General features: G+C 38.4%; 1 protein-coding gene and 1 non-coding gene across 3 annotated transcripts in view; one reads left to right on the top strand and one right to left on the bottom strand.

Annotated features, from left to right (window-relative positions):
• LOC106051365 (matrix metalloproteinase-24-like) overlaps positions 1-21,842 on the bottom strand; it is a 100,143-nt gene that overhangs the window by 71,052 nt on the left and 7,249 nt on the right. The window contains exon 1 of one of the 2 annotated variants that reach the window (XM_056011932.1): positions 14,127-14,205. The exons of the other annotated variant lie outside the window; for it this stretch is intronic. The gene's annotated coding sequence lies outside the window, so the exon portion shown is untranslated. Of the gene's footprint in view, positions 1-14,126; positions 14,206-21,842 lie in introns of those variants that run through there. 2 annotated transcript variants of the gene reach the window in all.
• On the top strand, positions 2,581-2,687 carry LOC129923228 (U6 spliceosomal RNA). Its single transcript, XR_008775155.1, has one exon. It is a non-coding gene; the product is annotated as a U6 spliceosomal RNA (small nuclear RNA).

The following is a 21,842-nucleotide window of genomic DNA, read 5'->3' as shown; positions in this document are numbered from 1 at the left end:
TATTTGTTTGGTATCTTGAACAAGGGAAAGAAATCGTACTTGACAGATGGGCTAATTATAAGTTGAATGAGTCCCCTTGAGAACTCTTGAATCCTTAGGGAACATTTTTTTTATGCATTTAAAAAGCGATCATGTAAACATTCATTGCGAAAGCACTTCCTCACTCGTGCCTTCACAACAGGCCCAGACAAGAGATAGGATCATAGCGCACCGAGAAAGCTCAACAAAAACAATTTGTAAAAATATTTCTAATCGCAGAGATTTATTAGGTCCAGGTCTATCGCACATATAATGACATGACTGATCCAAACTAATTGATACATTTACACTTAATATAAGTTAAGAAAGTATTTTAATGTTTTTCTTGTTTAAGATACCATTTACGTTCGTTTTAGCCATATTCAGTAATAGAAGAAATTTGTTGTCGATTGAATGGGTACTTAAAAAAAGTACCAAAGTATTGTTATGAAAAGAAGAATATGGGTATCGATTTTGAAATAAATATAAAAATATACAATGTCAAGGACACCATATTGACGCCGTTGCTATAAAACTTATATAGGGCAGATAATGTAAAAGGTCATCTTTTTATGCGATCCACGGTTAACGAGGGTGTCCCGTGGTCAGCACAACGATCAACCGCCTTTACTTTTAATCAATTAATGTCAGGTGCCCATTAGATCTTGGTAGACTCAGAGGCGCCCTTAAGATCATATAATTACTTTGTGCTGTAAGCAAAAGAACATAGATATTTGATTCTTCAGTGCTGACAACTGGATAGAATAGGTTTATATGGTTTATTAATATACTTCGGATGCCAGTACTTCCGTCATTTGTGTAACGATAACACCAAATGATACCAAATAGTTTGCTTTTTTAAAGGATTTTCCTTCATGTATGGAAATCACCAATCCTATTAAGTAGGCCCTATATCTCTTTTTGGTTGCACATTAGGCACTTTAGAATAACATTCCCCAAGTCGTATTTATTTTTATTGGCCTCCTTCAGTCTTAGAACGACTATGGTTCATCTCGAAGAACACTTTTTCACGTGACTGGATCCCTATTTTGGATAGACACTCCCGTCCACAAATATCGCAGGTTGAGGTGGCTTTCGCTTTGGTGGTAGAGGAGTCGGCCAATTTTTGTATGGCACGCTTTTCTTCCAGAGCTGAGGCCCATGTTTTTTTTTTGCTGTCCACAGCTTTCTTGGTCACCATCTCTCTCCATCTAGTGCGGTCTAGGGGTATGTCTTCCCTATGGTCAGTATCAACGTTCACTGATTTGAGGTCCCGTTTTATTACATCCATGTAACTGAGGCGGAGGCGACCAGTTTTTCTTGAGCCAGACGCGAGTTGCCGGTAGAGAATGACTTTCGGGATGCGATTATTAAACGGTGGATATCGGGTGGTTCCGCAAGGTTGTCATTACCGGAAGTGGTAATGAATATAAGCACTCCACTACCTATATAATGCTTCCTGAAAGCTTGTGTCTCAAATAGCCTCTGACAACGTCCAACTCCTGGCCTTCACGTGAGGCTCAGATATTGAGTCCGGCGTAACTGTTTTCACTGACAGAAGAAGGGGCAAAGACGAGTAATTGGCGCCTAAAGTAGTCAACTTCGGGCAGGCGCTCATTAGCCTTGACTGACTACCCACCTAGGAGAATGGAAAACTCTGAATTCAAACCGCTGCCTTGCATTTATACCCAAAGGAAAGGTTTCGGGAGTCAACCCTGAGGAAAAAATCCGGAGCCGGCGATCATTAGGCAGTATGCAGCACACTGTGCTACACCCTGGAAGAACCTGCGAAGCCTCTGACCCCAAACTGTATCGGCACTTGCCGTTCCTTTGGATACAAATATTGTTATATGTAGTAATCAGCTGCGTGGAGAGGGAGAAAACTTACATGTGGGTGACATCGTTCCAATCATATGCCCAGGCATTCATCTCATTTCTAGGACATGATCCATAGTCGGTGACTGAAGGAGGCCATGTCGTGTGAACCAGGTGGAAACAAAATAATCCCAGGTGAGGAGAAAGAGATTATGGGTTAACAAGAAAGAAACTGGGTATCCTATGATACAGTAAAATGGATGGCTGCCTGGTCGTGCGGTTTGCGCGCTGGACTGTCGTTCAGATTTATCGGTGGTCCAGGGTTCAAACCCTGCCCGCTCCCATCCCCCGTCGTCCTGCGGGAGGTTTGGACTAGGAAGTAATTATCTTCAACTCTGAAGGAACATCCGAAACATGTAAAACATTTTACAAACAAACAATGTTATGCAATACTTTGGAGAACGAAGCTTCAAGACTATTGATGTATTTTTTAACATCGTCTATGTGTAATTCCCCACACCCACCTTTGCCCCCCCCCCTCATCAAAACAATTCGTAAGCCGCAAAGCTAAGTAGTCAGACACATCGGGGAATCCCAGTAGAAGCTCGCCCTAGCTAGACTCAACAATGTTTAAGAACAATATTCAATTTCTTAAAATCTAAATGTAAAACAAAAAGATTGTGTATAAAATGTATTTCTCCTCAACCTTCCTATTAGGACAAATCCATTTTCGACAAAACTAAAAATTTACATTGAATAGCAGTACATATACTAAAATTGGAACGCTACAGAGAAGATTAGCATGGCCCCTGCGCAAGGAGGACACGCTAATTCGTGAAGCGTTCCATATTTTTTAGTATGTCTTTGATATTAAATAGTATTTCTATTACTATTATCATATTTTTAGGTTAATCACTTTTCAATTGTTTATGATTTAATTCTTGTGAATTATGAGAACTTACAAATAAAAAACTATATAAAAATTGTTTTTTTAAAAAGCCCACAAAAGAGGCAAGAGGGCCCATAAAAGAGGCTTATAAAGCCCAAAGAAGAGGCATAGAAAAAAGGCCTAAGGCCCAAGGATTCCTATGATGATAAAGCTAAAATTGAATAGCGCAAATTCTGAGGTTTCCTTAAAAAAAAATAACATTGATAAATAGTTCCACTCGTACTCCTTGCAAAACCAATTCAGTGAAGAAGCAGCTTTCACGAATTCGTTCTCAGACTACGGAGTCTCCAAGCCAATCCTTGCTGGCGAGTTCTGGACACAACATGGCGGCGGCATGACCATCACACAAATGTTGGACCACGTCTATAACCACGGTTACGCTGGTACCCAAAGCTGGGACGTGGTGGGTCATCCATACCAGAGGACCGGAGTTAGCCACATCAAAGGCTTGACTTCCAATGGACTTATACCAATCAACATTCATTAATTGGTTTCCACTGTTAGACACTGATTGGGACCAGAGAATTAGTTCCTCTTTGGTTCAGTAGGGGATAGTCTCGAGATGTTGAATTCTAATAGCAATTATAGCATACAACTATTTTGTCATGTTGAAATTAACACAATATGAGGTAAGATAAACTGTATATTATGTACCTTTAAAAAAAAAGATAAATAGTTCGGTCATTCCAAAGATAGTCTGTTTAGCTAACATTAAGATAGATAAGATAAGATAACTTTTATTGATCCAATCAAATGGAAATTTGGTTTGACTACAATTGACAACCTCAGCGTAACTACTGTACAATAACAATAAAGATGCACGATATTGATGCACATACGAGCGATATTCACACACGAAAAACACATACACACTCATAACCAGCGCTTTATAAAAAGACTTCTGTGTACTTCTCGATGACGTAATGTTAATTTTTAATGTTGGTCATCCAGGGTCAATTATTCCTGAATGTTTTAATTTTCTTCTTTGGCACAATCATGTTTTCACACAACTGGATGTACGAATTAACAGTTGTGGTAAATTCATCTGTCTGGACAGTTGTTTACAAACATATCCCAATCTGTTTGCTCCAGACAACTATGTAGCTGTAAAACAGCGTCTTCGGACCATGACTGGATGACTGGATTACAGAGCCGTCTCCCAAATTCTTATATTTCATTAAATATACTTTTAAAAACATTGTAAGTAAGGCCCACTTCACGGTCACTCTTTTCAAATGCATGTTGCTATCTAATTTACTTAAAATAACATTGTATGCACCTTTTGTTACAATTATCTCCTGCCCCCCCCCCGCCCCCGGCATTGCTCCTTTGATTTCTGCTTTTATTGTTCCAAAGTTACGGAAACTTTGTATATAATAAGATACATTGCTTATTTTGCTATCGGACTCCCACTGTTATGGCTGGGGTGTGATGCCTATTAGATGATTTTAATTAGTGATGTATTTCTGGTCGCAAAGTGTACTCATATTATGATATAAAAAAACAACTAAGGCAGATATTAAATATGCTGTTTATTTAATCCGGTGATGCCCAAACTTCAACAGCCCGCGGGCCAAATAAATTCCCCACACTCTTGTCGCGGGCCACATCATTGCGAAAATGGAAAAGCAATAGAGCAGACGACATTTTGAATAGAAACAAGTTGTATCCAACATTAATTCTATAGCAATTAGTTGGACGTTTCAAACTTCTGAATGACAGGCTGCAATGCAAATACTCCATTAAAACAGATATACTTTATGTATTCTGTACAAAAAAAAATCTGTCCATTTTTCTATTTATTGTGTTCACTCAAAGCCAAGTTTTTGTTCGGCAGTCCCATGTATTCAACACTCCAATGTTAACCAGCAAGCTACCAATCACGTTGCTACCAAAAGAAGTCAACTAAAAATGGCAAGGACACGGTTTGGTTAGTTTTTTAATCATACATTTTACATTCCCATTTATTGTATTGCGGAGAGAAGTTCTGAAGGGCCGGTTAGACCTGCATCGCGGGCCGGATGTGGCCCGCGGGCCGTATTTTGGGCATCACTGATTTAATCTATTATTTTTACTGCAACAATAAGTGTTATTACCGGCTGTTAGCAGCACCATACTGCTGGTAGACAACTAAACCTTTGTAGGCGAAATGTATCTTAACTAATAAAACTTCAAATAACTTGAATAACTTCCTTTTGTGAACAAAACTAAATAACAGTTTATTTATAATACTTTTAAAAAATCAAGTTGATATGAAATCAAAAAAAAAATTGTAGACTTTAGTAATAATACTCTTTAACAGAATCTAAGTCACTACAATAACATAACCTTTCAGTCTCACGTTCTGGAGTCGTCCCCCCTAACTAAGACCAAGTGATGACAATGCCACCTATGTTGCATCATTCACAGCCAATCGCTAGCCTCTTCCCATCATCCCCATAGAAACACACACACACACACACACCATAACACTAAGTCAACTCAACCTAATACTATGGTGAGTCACATAGTGTAAGTTATCGAAATATCCGAAAATATCTAGTAATACGATAATATCATAATATACCTTCTTATAATTAAAGAAGGACGTTCCTAACAGAAAAAAATAAATTACGTCATAATACATGCACGTGTTGACCTAGTTATGAATGTTAATTAGAGACTTATACTCTAATAAGTCATTGGTTTTCATGTCTGATTCAGGCAACCCGTTCCATGCTCTAATAGCTCTAAGGAAGAACGAGCAGTTGTACGAATTTATCGTAGCACACGGGAAAATAAAACTGTCTTTATCTTTGTGTCTTTCATACTCAATAATATACAATGTTTCTTAATAGTCAATATTGGGCAACATAACTCAATAATAGCTGAAATCTTATTTTATATCTTATCTTATAAAATACGGACGTTACTTCAAAAAAGAAAATGATTACGTCGTACGCGTCATGCATCTAGTCATGCATGTTAACCAATGACTTAAATTCTGCCAAGTCGCTGGTTTTCCTGGCTAGCTCAGGCAACCCATTCCATGCACTAGGGAAGAAGGAGCATTTGTACAAATTTGCCCTAGCATATGGAACAAGGAATGTCAATAATTGTCACCAACACCCAAAATACAAAGACGGTCAATGAGCTAAAGTTTTTATAAAGAAAAACTAAATATTTTGTTGACTAAAATATGCATATTAAATAATTTTAAAAAGAAGGAATAGGACATTAAATTTACAAGTAATCTATTTCTTTCTAAAATATGGCTTTTTTTTTTTTAAATAGCAATATCATATTTTTTTAAAAGTGGAATTTTATTAAAGCTTTCGAAAAAGTGTAGGGGTCTCCATTTAGTTAAATCCGGGCCTGAATACAACATTTAGTTGCATGTTGAGGTTTGGTCTGGTAGAGAAATGTTCTTTACCTTAGTGTGTACACGGGTGTGGGTTTAGTTCTGATCTAGGTTTCTTTGAAAGTTGTTCACTTTGTCTTCATGTTTATTCAAACCCCAATGTTTGTCTAGGACGGGCAAGAAGTGTAAGTCTTCAATCTATTTACAAGAAAGTGCAGATTTACTGTAGACTTGACAACTTGAAATAGTCTTTTCTTCGTTGTAAAAGTATACACCATTGTCGTTCTTGAGCTGTTTGATCTGACTACTGTCTGTCTTTGTTAGATCATTTCTATAGTGACATAAGCGGCAAGGTTTTTGTTTTATGGTTGTAATGTGTCTGTCGTGTAATCAATGTGGTGTCTGTCGTGTAATTATTGTGGTACCTGGCGTGTAGTCAATGAGCCAGTCGTGTGTTAAATGTGTCAGTCGTATAATCAATTAGTTTGTTGTATAGTAAATGCGGCGTCTGTAGTGTAATCAATGTGTCTGACGTGTAGTAAATGTGTCTGTTGTGTAATCAATGTGTCTGACGTGTAGTAAAAGTGTCTGTTGTATAATCAATGTGTTTGTTGTGTAATTAATAAGTTAAATGTGTAGTAAATGTGTCTGCTGTGTAGTAAAGGTGTTTGTCGTGTAGTAAGTGTTTCTGTCGTGTAGTAAATGTGTCTGTCGTGTAGTAAATGTGTCTGTCGTGTAGTAAATGTGTCTGTGATGTAGTAAATGTGTCTGCTGTGTAGTAAAGATGTCTGTCGTGTAGTAAATGTGTCTGTCGTGTAGTAAATGTGTCTGTCGTGTAGTAAATGTGTCTGTGATGTAGTAAATGTGTCTGTCGTGTAGTAAATGTGTCTGTCGTGTAGTAAATGTGTCTGTCGTGTAGTAAATGTGTCTGTGATGTAGTAAATGTGTCTGCTGTGTAGTAAAGGTGTCTGTCGTGTAGTAAATGTGTCTGTCGTGTAGTAAATGTGTATGTGATGTAGTAAATGTGTCTGTCGTATCATGTCTCTCGACATTTTGGATGAGGGAAGAGATTGAAAGGTTGAACAAGAAAATCTTTATTTTTAAAAGTCAGTTGCTTTTCGTTTTGATAAAAACTGAGTCAACACTTCTCTGCCTTTTTGTCTTCCACGTTCTCTCTCTTTCTCATTTACTTTCTCTCTCTTTCTCTCTCTCTCTTTCTCTCTCTCTCTTTCTCTCGCTCTCTCTCTCTCTCTTTCTCTCTCTCTTTCTCATTTACTTTCTCTTTCTCTCTCTCTCTCTCTTTCTCTCTCTCTTTCTCATTTACTTTCTCTTTCTCTCTCTCTCTCTCTTTCTCTCTCTCTTTCTCTCGCTGTCTCTCTCTTTCTTACTCTCTCTCTCTCTCTCTCTTTCTCTCTCTCTCTCTCCTACAGAAATTTCAATATTGATAATTGTTTTGTCTTATCCTCAATTCTAGCAAATTCTTCAAATTTTTCTTTTTTTCCAAATGTATTTGTTTTTCTTTTTTTTTTCTTTTCTGTCCCTTCACTCTTCATCTCTCTGTCGGTCTCTGTTTCTTTCTCTCTTCTTGTTTCTCTCTCTCTCTCTTTCTCTTTCTCTCTCTCATTTCGGACGCATGTTACGACCTTGACACAATTAATTTTTATTAGCTATTATTACTCCAAAGGCTGGGGGCAAAATGGCGGGATAACGAAAAACAATGGCGAGGCAGATATGTTGATGCATGGAGACCGTTACAAGGAAGCGCGGTAAAAAAAAGTGGGAATTATGAAAATGCGGAGTACACAGACGCTGAGTTAAACTGCATGTCTTATCTTATATAAAATACTGACGTTACTTCAAAAAAAAGAAGATGATTACGTCATACGCGTGTGCCCAGGTCAATCTATTCAAGCATGTTAGCCAATGACTTAAATTCTGCCAATTCATTGGCTCAGGCAACCCATTCCATGCTCTAATAGCGCTAGGGAAGAAGGAGCATTTGTAGAAAAGTTCCCCTTTCAGACATTGTGGTCTATAATGCAGATGATGGTAAGGACATCTGTTTCTGTGGCCTACGGTTTAACGAGGGTGTCATGTTGCCAGCACAACGACTAACCGCCTTTATTCCCCCCCCCCCCCAACTAATGTCAGGTGCCCATTAGAGCTGGGTGGACTCAGAGACGCCCAAGGATCTCGAAATTAAAAATCCCAGTCTTCACCAGGATTCGAACCCGGGACCCAAGCGCTGTACCGCTGAGTCACCGCGCCTCCTTACTGGTCAAGGAGCTCAAATATGTAGGTCAAAATCAAAATCTTTCCACATTCGAGTGAAAAGAAAGAATTCGCTTGTGCCCTTTTGTGAGATGGTCCTTGACAGTGTATCCAGAGCTCTGACACATGTTTGTAAAATGTTTGTTTTAACTGTTTCGGATGTTCCTTCAGAGTTGAAGATAGTTTACTTCCTAGTCCAAACCTCCCGCAGGACGACGGGGGATGGGAGCGGGCAGGGTTTGAACCCTCGACCGTCGATAAATCCGAACGACAGTCCAGCGCGCAAACCGCACGACCAGGCAGCCATCCATACATGGACAGAAGGCATGCAAAGAAGCTTACACATGATCTTCCTCAGAATTTGTTTTAGTTCCCCTTTCAGACTGTTGTGATCTAAGGAGCAATAATGTAAAGGTCATCTGTTCCTGTGACCCACGGTTAACGATAGGTGTCATGTGGCCAGCACAACAACCAACCACCTTTACTTCTAGTGTTAGGTACCCATTAGTGCTGGGTGGATTCAAAGAAGTTTTAATGATTCCGAAATTAAAAATCCCCAGTCTTCACCAGGATTCGAACCAGGGACCGTCGGTTCGGTAGCCAAGCGATTTACCACTCAGACGTCTCCTCTCAGATAAAATCTGAACGTAAAATTGCAAGACGTTGAATGCAGAGCTTGAGAGGAAGACCCTAGCAATGGAATTGAGATGCTACAGAAGGATCCTAGGCATCACATTCAAAGACCGCATCACAAACCAAGAAATCAGAGACAGGGTTACTGCAGCGATCGGAGCCCATGATGACCTGCTAACTATTGTAAAATTACGAAAGCTTAAAACCTTTGGCCACATTACAAGATCTACTGGGCTCGCAAAGACTTTCTTTCAGAGAACAGTGCCAGGTAAAAAGAAGAAGAGGCAGACAGAAAAAGCGATGGGAGGACAACATTAAAGAATGGACGGGCATGCCATTGAGAGAGGTTCTAAACAAGGCAAAAAAAAAGGGAGGAATGGAGAAAGACTGTCGACAAATGTTGCTTGGTGCCCCAACGGTCCAACAGACTAAGGGATAGGTGAAAGGTAAAAAGATAAGGTACCTGATACTGGAGGTCCTCAAAAGAGCGTGCCTGCATCCACACAGCCCTATTGCAGCCTCGTCTGCATTGCTTTCTATTTAAAGTTCAATAAAGCTGAAACTGTTGAGTCATTTCAAGCTTTAAGGATGAACTAGATGCTCACACTGCAGGGGCAGGCTAATTGAGAACGTGATAACAGGTGTTTACGTGTGTTGGCTCAGCAGGCGATAAACGCGATAAACCTTTACTGCGAGGTCAAAGGTTATCACTTCGTTGTCAGGAGCGTGTCCATGAAACTAATATGTTTTTAAACGCTAATCGTTGTCCTGCTGAGGGTTGGTTGTCGCTATTGGGGGTAGCTTGCATGTGTTTACCACCCTAAGTCGCTTTTTGTTTTCTTCCGAAGAGTATACCACGAGACCAGGTAGGTAAAAGGGATGCTAGGAATCATAATGAAACTAGATATGGTATTATGATGTGTGGCTTGCAGGTAAGTGCGTGTTGAGAAATTATATAGATTGGCCAAATCAAATGCTTACAAAAGTCGAAATAACTTATTGCTTCTAGAAGTGTAAGCGAAGAATTGTAGTATCATTTAATTCTTATCCCATTCGCATAAGGTGTACATAGTGAACACTTGAATTGGGATGTCGTTCCTTGCATTTTAAAATCTTTCAAAATATGAAATGTTATACTATTCAAATTGTGAGTCATAACATATTGATAATTGCAAACATATTTTTAAGTACACACTTTTTTTTTGTAAAGAGAAATTTCAAATCAGGTGCGAAAGTATTTGTGTTTGTCCTATTTCATATTTATCACCTTTAAATTTTTTTTTTCTGATTTAACATTCATATTTAAAATCAAATGCTTTTAATCAAAATAGTATTTTAATAAAATGTTATCTCCCCTTTTGTAATCTAAGTTTAAAAACTCGAGTCGGTACTTTTGACTTAATTTGCTAGTTCAATTTAATTATTACAATACTAGGTCCAATGGCAAAACAAATGGCGGGAATAACAATAACTCTGAAGATCTGCGATGTACTTTTGTGAAAAATAATGCACTTTTGTAAATCCGATTTTTTAAAAATTTCCATCAAAATGTCCTAAACGTTAGAATCAATTTCCAAACAATGAACCGTTTTCAGCTATAGTCCGTGTTACCAGCGGCTTGGATTGTTGCCATGTAAGAAATTTCATTAGGTGTTTTGTAATCGTGGCTAGTCCTAATACACTGTACCTTCTTCTAGTATTCATGGACATTTGCGCACTGTCTTTAAAGCCTAGATCTATAGACCTATCATTAGAATTGTATATACTCTGAGTAGATTTATATATTCCCTTACCCAAGAATTTTTTACGCCGGGGGGTGGGGGGTAGAGATAAAAATTGTCTTATGGGAGGGGGTCCACAAACTTATTCTTGAACCCGGGCCCACCGGGTACTTTGCTACGCCTCTGCTCAAGAGTCAACACGGAGAGCATACAAAGACTAGCAAGGGCAATAATTTTCCTCCTACACATGGCGTTCGAGGGAACGGTCGTTGGAGGAGACGATTGGGTCATTAAAGAATCAGAACGGAACCCCCGTTTTGGTGGATCGAGTCCATTGCACTGGCGGGGATGGAAGAAAGACATAAAAAGCATGTCACTGTCCACACACCGTTCCTCAATCGGGCGTTTTTTGTTTTTTTATTGCGGACGACTGCATGGATTATGTGGTACCTACAGAGAAGAGAAAGAGAGAGAAAGAAGAGAGAGAGAGAAAGAGATAGATAGAGAGAGAGAGAGAGAGAGAGTAAATGGTCCACACACCGTTACTCAATCGGGCGTTTTTTGTTTTTTATTACGGACGACTGCATGGATTATGTGGTACCTACAGAGAAGAGAAAGAGAGAGAAAGAAAGAGAGAGAGAGAGAGAGAGAGAGAGAGAGAGAGAGAGTAAATGTTCCACACACCGTTACTCAATCGGGCGTTTTTGTTTTTTTTATTGCGGACGACTGCATGGATTATGTGGTACCTACAGAGAAGAGAAAGACAGAGAAAGAAAGAGAGAGGGAAAGAAGAGAAAGAGAGAGAGAGAGAAAGAGATAGAAAAGAGAGAGAGTACATGGCTTAAGTTTGGTCTATAGCTTGCCTTACCAAATACCTTTTAGGCAAACCATTCAATTTTCTCATTGATCATTGCCCATTACTATTACCCAACACTGGAGTTATTGCAAATTGTCCATTAACTCATTCCATTTTTTCGTTAGCAAATTATCAGTTTACACTAAAGACCAAACCAGGATAAATACATATGTTAGCACATGCTCTGTCAAGTGTACATAAATTGTAATATTGAACAATATGGTAATTCCAACATTCAGTTTTTCATTACTTTTTTGTTCGTATTGACTACACGATACCTATTTTATTGTTGACACATAATGAATAAGTATTGAATAACTGTATGTGAACTTTATTCGTATTAATGATGTCGCATTAAAAAACTTTGTTAAAAATGTTACATTTTTAAATGTATTTGTATTGTACACTTTTCCCCCCTTTTTTTTCCCCAATCAAAAGAGATTGTTACTATCAAACAAGGAATTTTTTTCACTCTAACATAATTCTAATTTATTTTCATTATCTGGTGTTTTTTTCATACCAAAGTAGAATGAAATGTCTCAGTGTTAGACTGTTGATTGTAATATGGAAGTCTGTGAGCTAGCGTTATGTTTATATTACAAGCATTTAGTGGCTACTGCAATCGTCTTAGGAGAGCGAGGGTTAATTCACGCCTTACCGAACACAAAACAAAGCAATATTGACATTCTGTGGATGTGTATAATGTACAAGAGTGATGTGTAGCGTGATGTGTAGAAGAGTGATGTATACAGTGAGGTGTAGAGTGATGTGTAGAGTGATGGATACATTGATATGTATAGCGATATTTAGAGTGATGTGTAGAGTGATGTATACATTGATATGTATAGCGATGTTTAGAGTGATGTGCAAAGCGATAAGTACAGTGATGTGTAGAGTGATGAATACATTGATATGTATAGCGATGTGTAGAGTGATGTGTAGAGTGATGTGCAGAGTGATGCATACATTGATATGTATAGCGATGTGTCTAGTGAGATGTAGAGTGTTGTGCAGGGTGATGTATACATTGGTATGTATAGCGATATGTATAGCGATATGTATAGCGATGTGTAGAGTGATGTGCAGAGCGATGTGTAGAGTGATGTGTAGAGTGATGTGCAGAGCGATGTGTACAGTGATGTGTAGAGTGATGTGCAGAGCGATGTGTAGAGTGATGTGCAGAGTGATGTGTACAGTGATGTGTAGGGTGATGTGCAGAGCGATGTGTACAGTGATGTGTAAAGTGATGTGCAGAGTGATGTGTACAGTGATGTGTACAGTGATGTGCAGAGCGATGTTAACAGTGATGTGTAGAGTGATGTGTACAGTGATGTTCAGAGCGATGTTCAGAGTGATGTGTGCAGTGATGTGTACAGTGATGTGTAGTGTGATGTGCAGAGTATTGTGCAGAGTGATGTGTGAGTAGTGTCTATGTGGGATGATTGTGTGATACAGAGAGTACAAGAGAGTTCATATTGAATTGTGTGTAACGTGTCTACAGTTAGAGTGTGCGCTAATAAAAATTTCCAATCGCACAAATTTATTATTGATATTGATTGATAATCTTTGTTAAAAACTGATTACATGATTGATTTATAATAATTTAAAGCAATTCTAAAGTATTTCTTAAATTTGACTTCTTACAACATTTCTTGTTCCATATGTTTCTATTCAAAAACCTTCAAAAAGGGGAGACTACCTTACATCTGTGTCAAAGCTTCATTGTTAACTAACTATGTGAATCTATTATACCTTATTTAGGGGTGTGGGTGTGTATTGAGCACCAATGTCTTTCTAACAGTAATGTTATTAGTATAACTTATTTTCTTGTCGTTGCGTTTTAATTTCATACATTATCAATATGTATACAGTTATTTTTGGTGATCCTGAAACAGGTGCACACTCTACGCATAGTTTTGATTTTGATACTAAATAAAATGAAACAAAAACAAACCGAGAAGTAATTAATTAAATTAAAGGAAAACTAAATGATAACATTGGCCCAAATCTTACGTAACGAAAAGTATGTTTTAATGAGCTCGGTAGCTTGTTAAAGGTGTAGACCATATCTTAACTAAGTGATAAACGTATACTTTACCTAAACGAAAGAAGATTAATGATTAATGAGCTCAGCTGTTAGTTCGTTATATGTGGATGTCCTTGTTAAATGATCATTATATCGTACTTAATTGAGACTATACTCCATTAACTCTTTCTCTCCTGATTGACGATACCATCGTTGATTTGACCTTATTAAATTAAATTAAATGTTTGATTATATAAACTTTACTTTGTGTTATATATATATAGAAAGAGCATGCTTTCCTCTTTAGTTCTAGACCAAATAAAACACTTTCTGATAATAAACGAAAAAGTTATTCAGGCTTAATTATAACAGAGTAAAAAAAAATGCTAATGAGCAAAACGAAAAATGCCGTCGGAACATGGAAAATAATTACGGAGAGAAAAAGTTAAAAGCTTTTAGTTTGTTATGTCCTAACAAGATTATAATTAATTTCTTACCTAAGTAATGTCCAATGAACTTAGCAGTTTACTATAGCAGTTTGTTATAGCAGTTTGTTATAACAGTTTGTTATAGCAGTCTGTTATAGATATTAGATCCTGAAATACACTCTGTTTAAACTCAACTTGTACGCACTCGCTTCTGACCTATGTAAAATCAGACGAAACCAGCGGTGCTAGTTACTAATGGGGGGCTGACTTGACCAGACTTTCTTTACTCATTCAAAACTTCTGGGGTTGTTTTTTTTTTCGGGGGGTCCCAATTGTTTGAACCCTGTTTCTCTTTCTTTCATTCATTTCTATGCACTAATGTTCCCCCCATCTTTTGATCTACTGCACTGGCCTATAGAACAAATTAGGTTTTGTTTTCAGTATTTACTCCTTCGTTGTTCTCCATTAAAAAGGGGGGACGGGGCTTGACCGGGTCCCCCACCTCCATTTTTTTTCTCTATACTTCATTATGAGCTATTGGAAAGAAAAAAAAATGAAAAAAAATGGATAGTAATGTACTAAATGGGGGCTTATTGTTTGACTACCACAGAAGAGACTCGTTTAGGTGACTTGCTTTCATTGAGACGCGGACCTCTTTGTTTCTCGCGGTCCTAATAGCGAGGGAGTGGGGAAGAGAAAATAAACAGTCGAAGGGTCACACTCACACCCTCACATTCTCACTCTCACGCAACGCACACACACACACACTACCTCACACTCCCGCGCAAGCGCACGCAAAACAATTTGACACAGAAACATTGTTGAAGCAGAGTTTGATGGCTATGAAAGGGAGCGAATTTCCCCCATTGTAATAGTTTGTTGTCGTTCTTTTGGGCATAAAAAAGTTTTTGTTAAAATTTTTTTCCCCTCATGATTTCTACATTATTAATATTCAGACATTTTGTTTCGTTCATTATATTGTTTCTGATCACATTATGTCTTCACACGAATGCACATTTTGGATGACTTTCACTGATGCTAGATCACGTTCATACACTTAGTGTTTTTTAAAAAAAGAAATTCATAAGGCTTGAGGCCAATTTTGCAATTGTTTTTAACAATTTATAAATTGCAATTCTAAAACTTTTATTTCAGTACGTAGAAGATGAAGGAGCTAAAATCCACTCACTCACTCACTCGGGAGCAACAGGTATGCATTAATGTTCCCCCATCTTTTGATCTACTGCACTGGCCTATACTGATACTTTGGGACTTAGTAAGGGAGTAATTATGAAATTGTTTATGATTTAATACTTGTGAATTATTAGAACTTACAAATAAAAACCTATAAAAAAATATTTAAAAAAAGCCCACAAAAGAGGCAAGTTGGCCCATAAAAGAGGCACATAAAGCCAAAAAAAAAGGAGGCAAAGAAAAGAGGCCCAAGGATTCCTATGATGATAAAGCTAAAATTGAATAGCGCAAATTCTGAGATAAAAAAAAAAGTTGTGTGACATTTAATGTCACCATTTCTTTACACGCCTTGTTTTGAACCTCTTCTGGAATCTATAGGAGTGTCGTATTTGTGGGGAGTAACATTCCTGGCCTAATACCTGTTGTTAAATAAAAAGCTTACGCAGACGATACAACGTTGTTCCCGTCAAGTGACAAGCGATATCATCAATATTTTGGACAAGTTTACATCTTTTGGACTGGCTAGCGGGTCAAAAATTAATATAGGAAAGTCATCCATTATCGGGCTGGGTAAGTGGAAATTTAAATATATTTCCTCGCTCAACTTGACAGCAGTGGACCGAATCAAGATCTGTGGTATAGTTTGGAATAGTAATTCACTCTATTATTCAAAAGACCAGTAGGACAGTATTTATACTAAAACGTGTAACTTTATTAAAATGTATAAGCATACATCGTCTACAATATCTTGAAGGGCAATTTTGATTAATAATATGGTCATTCCAAGGGTGGCCTATATGGTACCATAGGACCTCCTCCCAATTTCATATTCTAGATGAACACAATAATTAGAACCTTCATTTTTAAGAACACAATTAAATGTATCAAGCATAACACTTTGATCCAAGATAAAAAAAGACGGGGGAATTAATTTACAAGATATTCAAGTTAAGATCAAGGCATTAAGACTTCAGTTCGTGGGACAGATAGTTAGAAATCCTATAAAGTTTCCATTGGCAGTGTATTATTATGGAATCAGATTGGGGCGACTACTTACAATTCGGAATGATACCCCACATTATTTTGATGCTCTTGTTCATCCATTTTATAGACAAAGATAAAGGCACATTCCTCGTCCCATATGCTAGGACAAATTTGTACAAATACTCCTTCTTCCCTAGCGCTATTAGAGCATGGAATGGGTTGCCTGAGCTAGCCAGGAAAACCAGTGACATGGCAAATTTTAAGTAATCATCTTCTTTTTTGAAGTAACGTCGTTAATACATAATAAGTTCAAGGAAATGTACACGGCACTTAAGTACACACTAAAGGAGAACTTGGGTCTCAGAATCCAATGGGGAAAAGGAAAGAGGTATAACAGAGTTTAGGGATTCCTTTATTAACCTTCATTATAAGCACATTGCGCCCAAGGCTAGGGGAATAACCTAAAGGCTCATTTTTGGCATGACACCCATTAAGCGCAAGAAGGTCAATATTTTTCACTCTGTCAGTCTGTGTGGTAAAAGATTTGTACCCGTTATTTTGCCCACACCCTTTGCTCGGATCAATTTGAAACAATGCTCAATTATTCATTGGCATAGGCGAGGCATGAATCAAATTAAAAAAAATGGTAACCAACCAGTCTATTAATTACTGAGAATTATTATTTTTGATGCAAACAAAGGAAATTCATACTTCAGTATTCACAGATAAGCCAATATATATGTAGGGTTACGTCCCCTTAAATAATTGAACATGTCATTTCTCCCATACCCATTCTCGGATCAAGATGAAACTTAAAACAATTATTTATTGTACCTAACAAAACACGGATCAATTTTTTTTTTAAATTAACCAATTAGGCAATTAATTATTGGTAATAAACTATTTCGTTTGATATCGAATAAGGGAAATAACTTCTACATTAATGAGAAATATAGTTGGAAGTGCGGATTTCATTTTCCTTCGATTAGCTTTTTTTTTAAAAACAAAAAAATAAGATTTTTATTATATTTTGCTTTTTAAAATTTTAGCTCTTATTTGAGTTGAATATTAAACTTAATATAGTTATTGGAGTGAAATGAATTTTAACGCACACAAAACATAATAAAGCATCTCTCTTGTTGTAAGGAGATGCAGCTTTTCAACAGGGGCGTTGCTGGTGTGGTAGCACGTACGTGAGGCCAGGCTCTAGAGGTCCGAGACACCATAAATAAACAGAATATCATAAATCTAGCAAAGATAAAAAGAGCCACCTGACTACACCCGCCCTGCCTTAGTCTTGTCACATTTTCTATTGGAGATTAAATTTCAAGTTTTCTTTGTTTCCTTTCTTTTATCTTTGTTTGGGAATGTTTCCTAAATATTTTATTCTCGTGTTTTTTAATTTCAACATTTAGGGCCTACATCTTTTTGAGAAAACAGGAGAGATGAGAGAGAGAGAGAGAGAGAGAGAGACCAAAAAGACACAATACAGCGATAGGAGAAAAAGAGAGAGACCAAAGAGACACAATACAGCGATAGGAGAAAGAGAGAGACCAAAGAGACACAATACAGCGATAGGAGAAAGAGAGAGAGACCAAAGAGACACAATACAGCGATAGGAGAAAGAGAGAGACCAAAGAGACACAATACAGCGATAGGAGAAAGAGAGAGACCAAAGAGACACAATACAGCGATAGGAGAAAGAGAGAGACCAAAGAGACACAATACAGCGATAGGAGAAAAAGAGAGACCAAAGAGACACAATACAGCGATAGGAGAAAAAGAGAGAGACCAAAGAGACACAATACAGCGATAGGAGAAAAAGAGAGAGACCAAAGAGACACAATACAGCGATAGGAGAAAGAGGGAGACCAAAGAGACACAATACAGCAATAGGAGAAAGAGAGAGAGACCAAAGAGACACAATACAGCGATAGGAGAAAGAGAGAGACCAAAGAGACACAATACAGCGATAGGAGAAAAAGAGAGAGACCAAAGAGACACAATACAGCGATAGGAGAAAGAGAGAGACCAAAGAGACACAATACAGCAATAGGAGAAAAAGAGAGAGACCAAAGAGACACAATACAGCAATAGGAGAAAGAGAGAGACCAAAGAGACACAATACAGCGATAGGAGAAAAAGAGAGACCAAAGAGACACAATACAGCGATAGGAGAAAGAGAGAGACCAAAGAGACACAATACAGCAATAGGAGAAAAAGAGGGAGACCAAAGAGACACAATACAGCAATAGGAGAAAGAGAGAGAGACCAAAGAGACACAATACAGCGATAGGAGAAAGAGAGTGACCAAAGAGACACAATACAGCGATAGGAGAAAGAGAGAGACCAAAGAGACACAATACAGCGATAGGAGAAAGAGAGAGAGACCAAAGAGACACAATACAGCGATAGGAGAAAGAGAGAGACCAAAGAGACACAATACAGCGATAGGAGAAAGAGAGAGACCAAAGAGACACAATATAGCGATAGGAGAAAGAGAGAGACCAAAGAGACACAATACAGCGATAGGAGAAAGAGAGAGAGACCAAAGAGACACAATACAGCGATAGGAGAAAGAGAGAGACCAAAGAGACACAATACAGCGATAGGAGAAAGAGAGAGACCAAAGAGACACAATATAGCGATAGGAGAAAGAGAGAGACCAAAGAGACACAATACAGCGATAGGAGAAAGAGAGAGACCAAAGAGACACAATACAGCGATAGGAGAAAGAGAGAGACCAAAGAGACACAATACAGCGATAGGAGAAAGAGAGAGACTAAAGAGACACAATACAGCGATAGGAGAAAGAGAGAGACCAAAGAGACACAATACAGCGATAGGAGAAAGAGAGAGACCAAAGAGACACAATGCAGCGATAGGAGAAAGAGAGAGACCAAAGAGACACAATACAGCGATAGGAGAAAAAGAGAGAGACCAAAGAGACATAATACAGCGATAGGAGAAAGAGGGAGACCAAAGAGACACAATACAGCGATAGGAGAAAAAGAGAGAGACCAAAGAGACACAATACAGCGATAGGAGAAAGAGAGAGACCAAAGAGACACAATACAGCGATAGGAGAAAGAGAGAGACTAAAGAGACACAATACAGCGATAGGAGAAAGAGAGAGACCAAAGAGACACAATACAGCGATAGGAGAAAGAGAGAGACCAAAGAGACACAATGCAGCGATAGGAGAAAGAGAGAGACCAAAGAGACACAATACAGCGATAGGAGAAAAAGAGAGAGACCAAAGAGACATAATACAGCGATAGGAGAAAGAGGGAGACCAAAGAGACACAATACAGCGATAGGAGAAAGAGAGAGACCAAAGAGACACAATACAGCGATAGGAGAAAGAGAGAGACCAAAGAGACACAATACAGCGATAGGAGAAAGAGAGAGACCAAAGAGACACAATACAGCGATAGGAGAAAGAGAGAGACCAAAGAGACACAATACAGCGATAGGAGAAAAAGAGAGAGACCAAAGAGACATAATACAGCGATAGGAGAAAGAGGGAGACCAAAGAGACACAATACAGCAATAGGAGAAAGAGAGAGAGACCAAAGAGACACAATACAGCGATAGGAGAAAGAGAGTGACCAAAGAGACACAATACAGCGATAGGAGAAAGAGAGAGACCAAAGAGACACAATACAGCGATAGGAGAAAGAGAGAGAGACCAAAGAGACACAATACAGCGATAGGAGAAAGAGAGAGACCAAAGAGACACAATACAGCGATAGGAGAAAGAGAGAGACCAAAGAGACACAATATAGCGATAGGAGAAAGAGAGAGACCAAAGAGACACAATACAGCGATAGGAGAAAGAGAGAGAGACCAAAGAGACACAATACAGCGATAGGAGAAAGAGAGAGACCAAAGAGACACAATACAGCGATAGGAGAAAGAGAGAGACCAAAGAGACACAATATAGCGATAGGAGAAAGAGAGAGACCAAAGAGACACAATACAGCGATAGGAGAAAGAGAGAGACCAAAGAGACACAATACAGCGATAGGAGAAAGAGAGAGACCAAAGAGACACAATACAGCGATAGGAGAAAGAGAGAGACTAAAGAGACACAATACAGCGATAGGAGAAAGAGAGAGACCAAAGAGACACAATACAGCGATAGGAGAAAGAGAGAGACCAAAGAGACACAATGCAGCGATAGGAGAAAGAGAGAGACTAAAGAGACACAATACAGCGATAGGAGAAAAAGAGAGAGACCAAAGAGACATAATACAGCGATAGGAGAAAGAGGGAGACCAAAGAGACACAATACAGCGATAGGAGAAAAAGAGAGAGACCAAAGAGACACAATACAGCGATAGGAGAAAGAGAGAGACCAAAGAGACACAATACAGCGATAGGAGAAAGAGAGAGACTAAAGAGGCACAATACAGCGATAGGAGAAAGAGAGAGACCAAAGAGACACAATACAGCGATAGGAGAAAGAGAGAGACCAAAGAGACACAATGCAGCGATAGGAGAAAGAGAGAGACCAAAGAGACACAATACAGCGATAGGAGAAAAAGAGAGAGACCAAAGAGACATAATACAGCGATAGGAGAAAGAGGGAGACCAAAGAGACACAATACAGCGATAGGAGAAAAAGAGAGAGACCAAAGAGACACAATACAGCGATAGGAGAAAGAGAGAGACCAAAGAGACACAATACAGCGATAGGAGAAAGAGAGAGACCAAAGAGACACAATACAGCGATAGGAGAAAGAGAGAGACCAAAGAGACACAATACAGCGATAGGAGAAAAAGAGAGAGACCAAAGAGACATAATACAGCGATAGGAGAAAGAGGGAGACCAAAGAGACACAATACAGCAATAGGAGAAAGAGAGAGACCAAAGAGACACAATACAGCGATAGGAGAAAGAGAGAGAGACCAAAGAGACACAATACAGCGATAGGAGAAAGAGAGAGACCAAAGAGACACAATACAGCGATAGGAGAAAGAGAGAGACCAAAGAGACACAATATAGCGATAGGAGAAAGAGAGAGACCAAAGAGACACAATACAGCGATAGGAGAAAGAGAGAGACCAAAGAGACACAATACAGCGATAGGAGAAAGAGAGAGACCAAAGAGACACAATACAGCGATAGGAGAAAGAGAGAGACCAAAGAGACACAATACAGCGATAGGAGAAAGAGAGAGACCAAAGAGAGAGAAGAGATAGAGAAACTTGTGAGCAAGTTGAATAACAAAAATACTTTAAAATCAACAACTCCTTACCTATACTGAACGAAATTTCATCAATTAATATTTTCTTAATCATAACTGTATATAACTGCGGAAGTTCCTCTCCTGGCCTTGCAACATTTTCACGTCTGCTGTCTCGCATGTTGAGAAACGTCCCATTCGCGAATCGGGCGGAAGATCACCGTTCAAATACCGCCATATCTCTCATTATTGCTGCTTAGTACATTTTCCATATAAAACAAAATTAATTCATTAATACCGACTAATACATAAATTAATTGGTTAACGTTTTGACTGATTCTTATGTTGTCATCGACAAATTAATCATTGTACAAAGTTTCAACTTGATCCGAGAATGGAAATTAGGAAAAATAAC

This window comes from Biomphalaria glabrata, chromosome 15 (genome assembly GCF_947242115.1).
Source record: "Biomphalaria glabrata chromosome 15, xgBioGlab47.1, whole genome shotgun sequence".
Classification (NCBI taxonomy): domain Eukaryota; kingdom Metazoa; phylum Mollusca; class Gastropoda; family Planorbidae; genus Biomphalaria; species Biomphalaria glabrata.
Note: the sequence above shows the minus strand (reverse complement) of the source record. Positions and strands in the feature narration are given on the sequence as shown.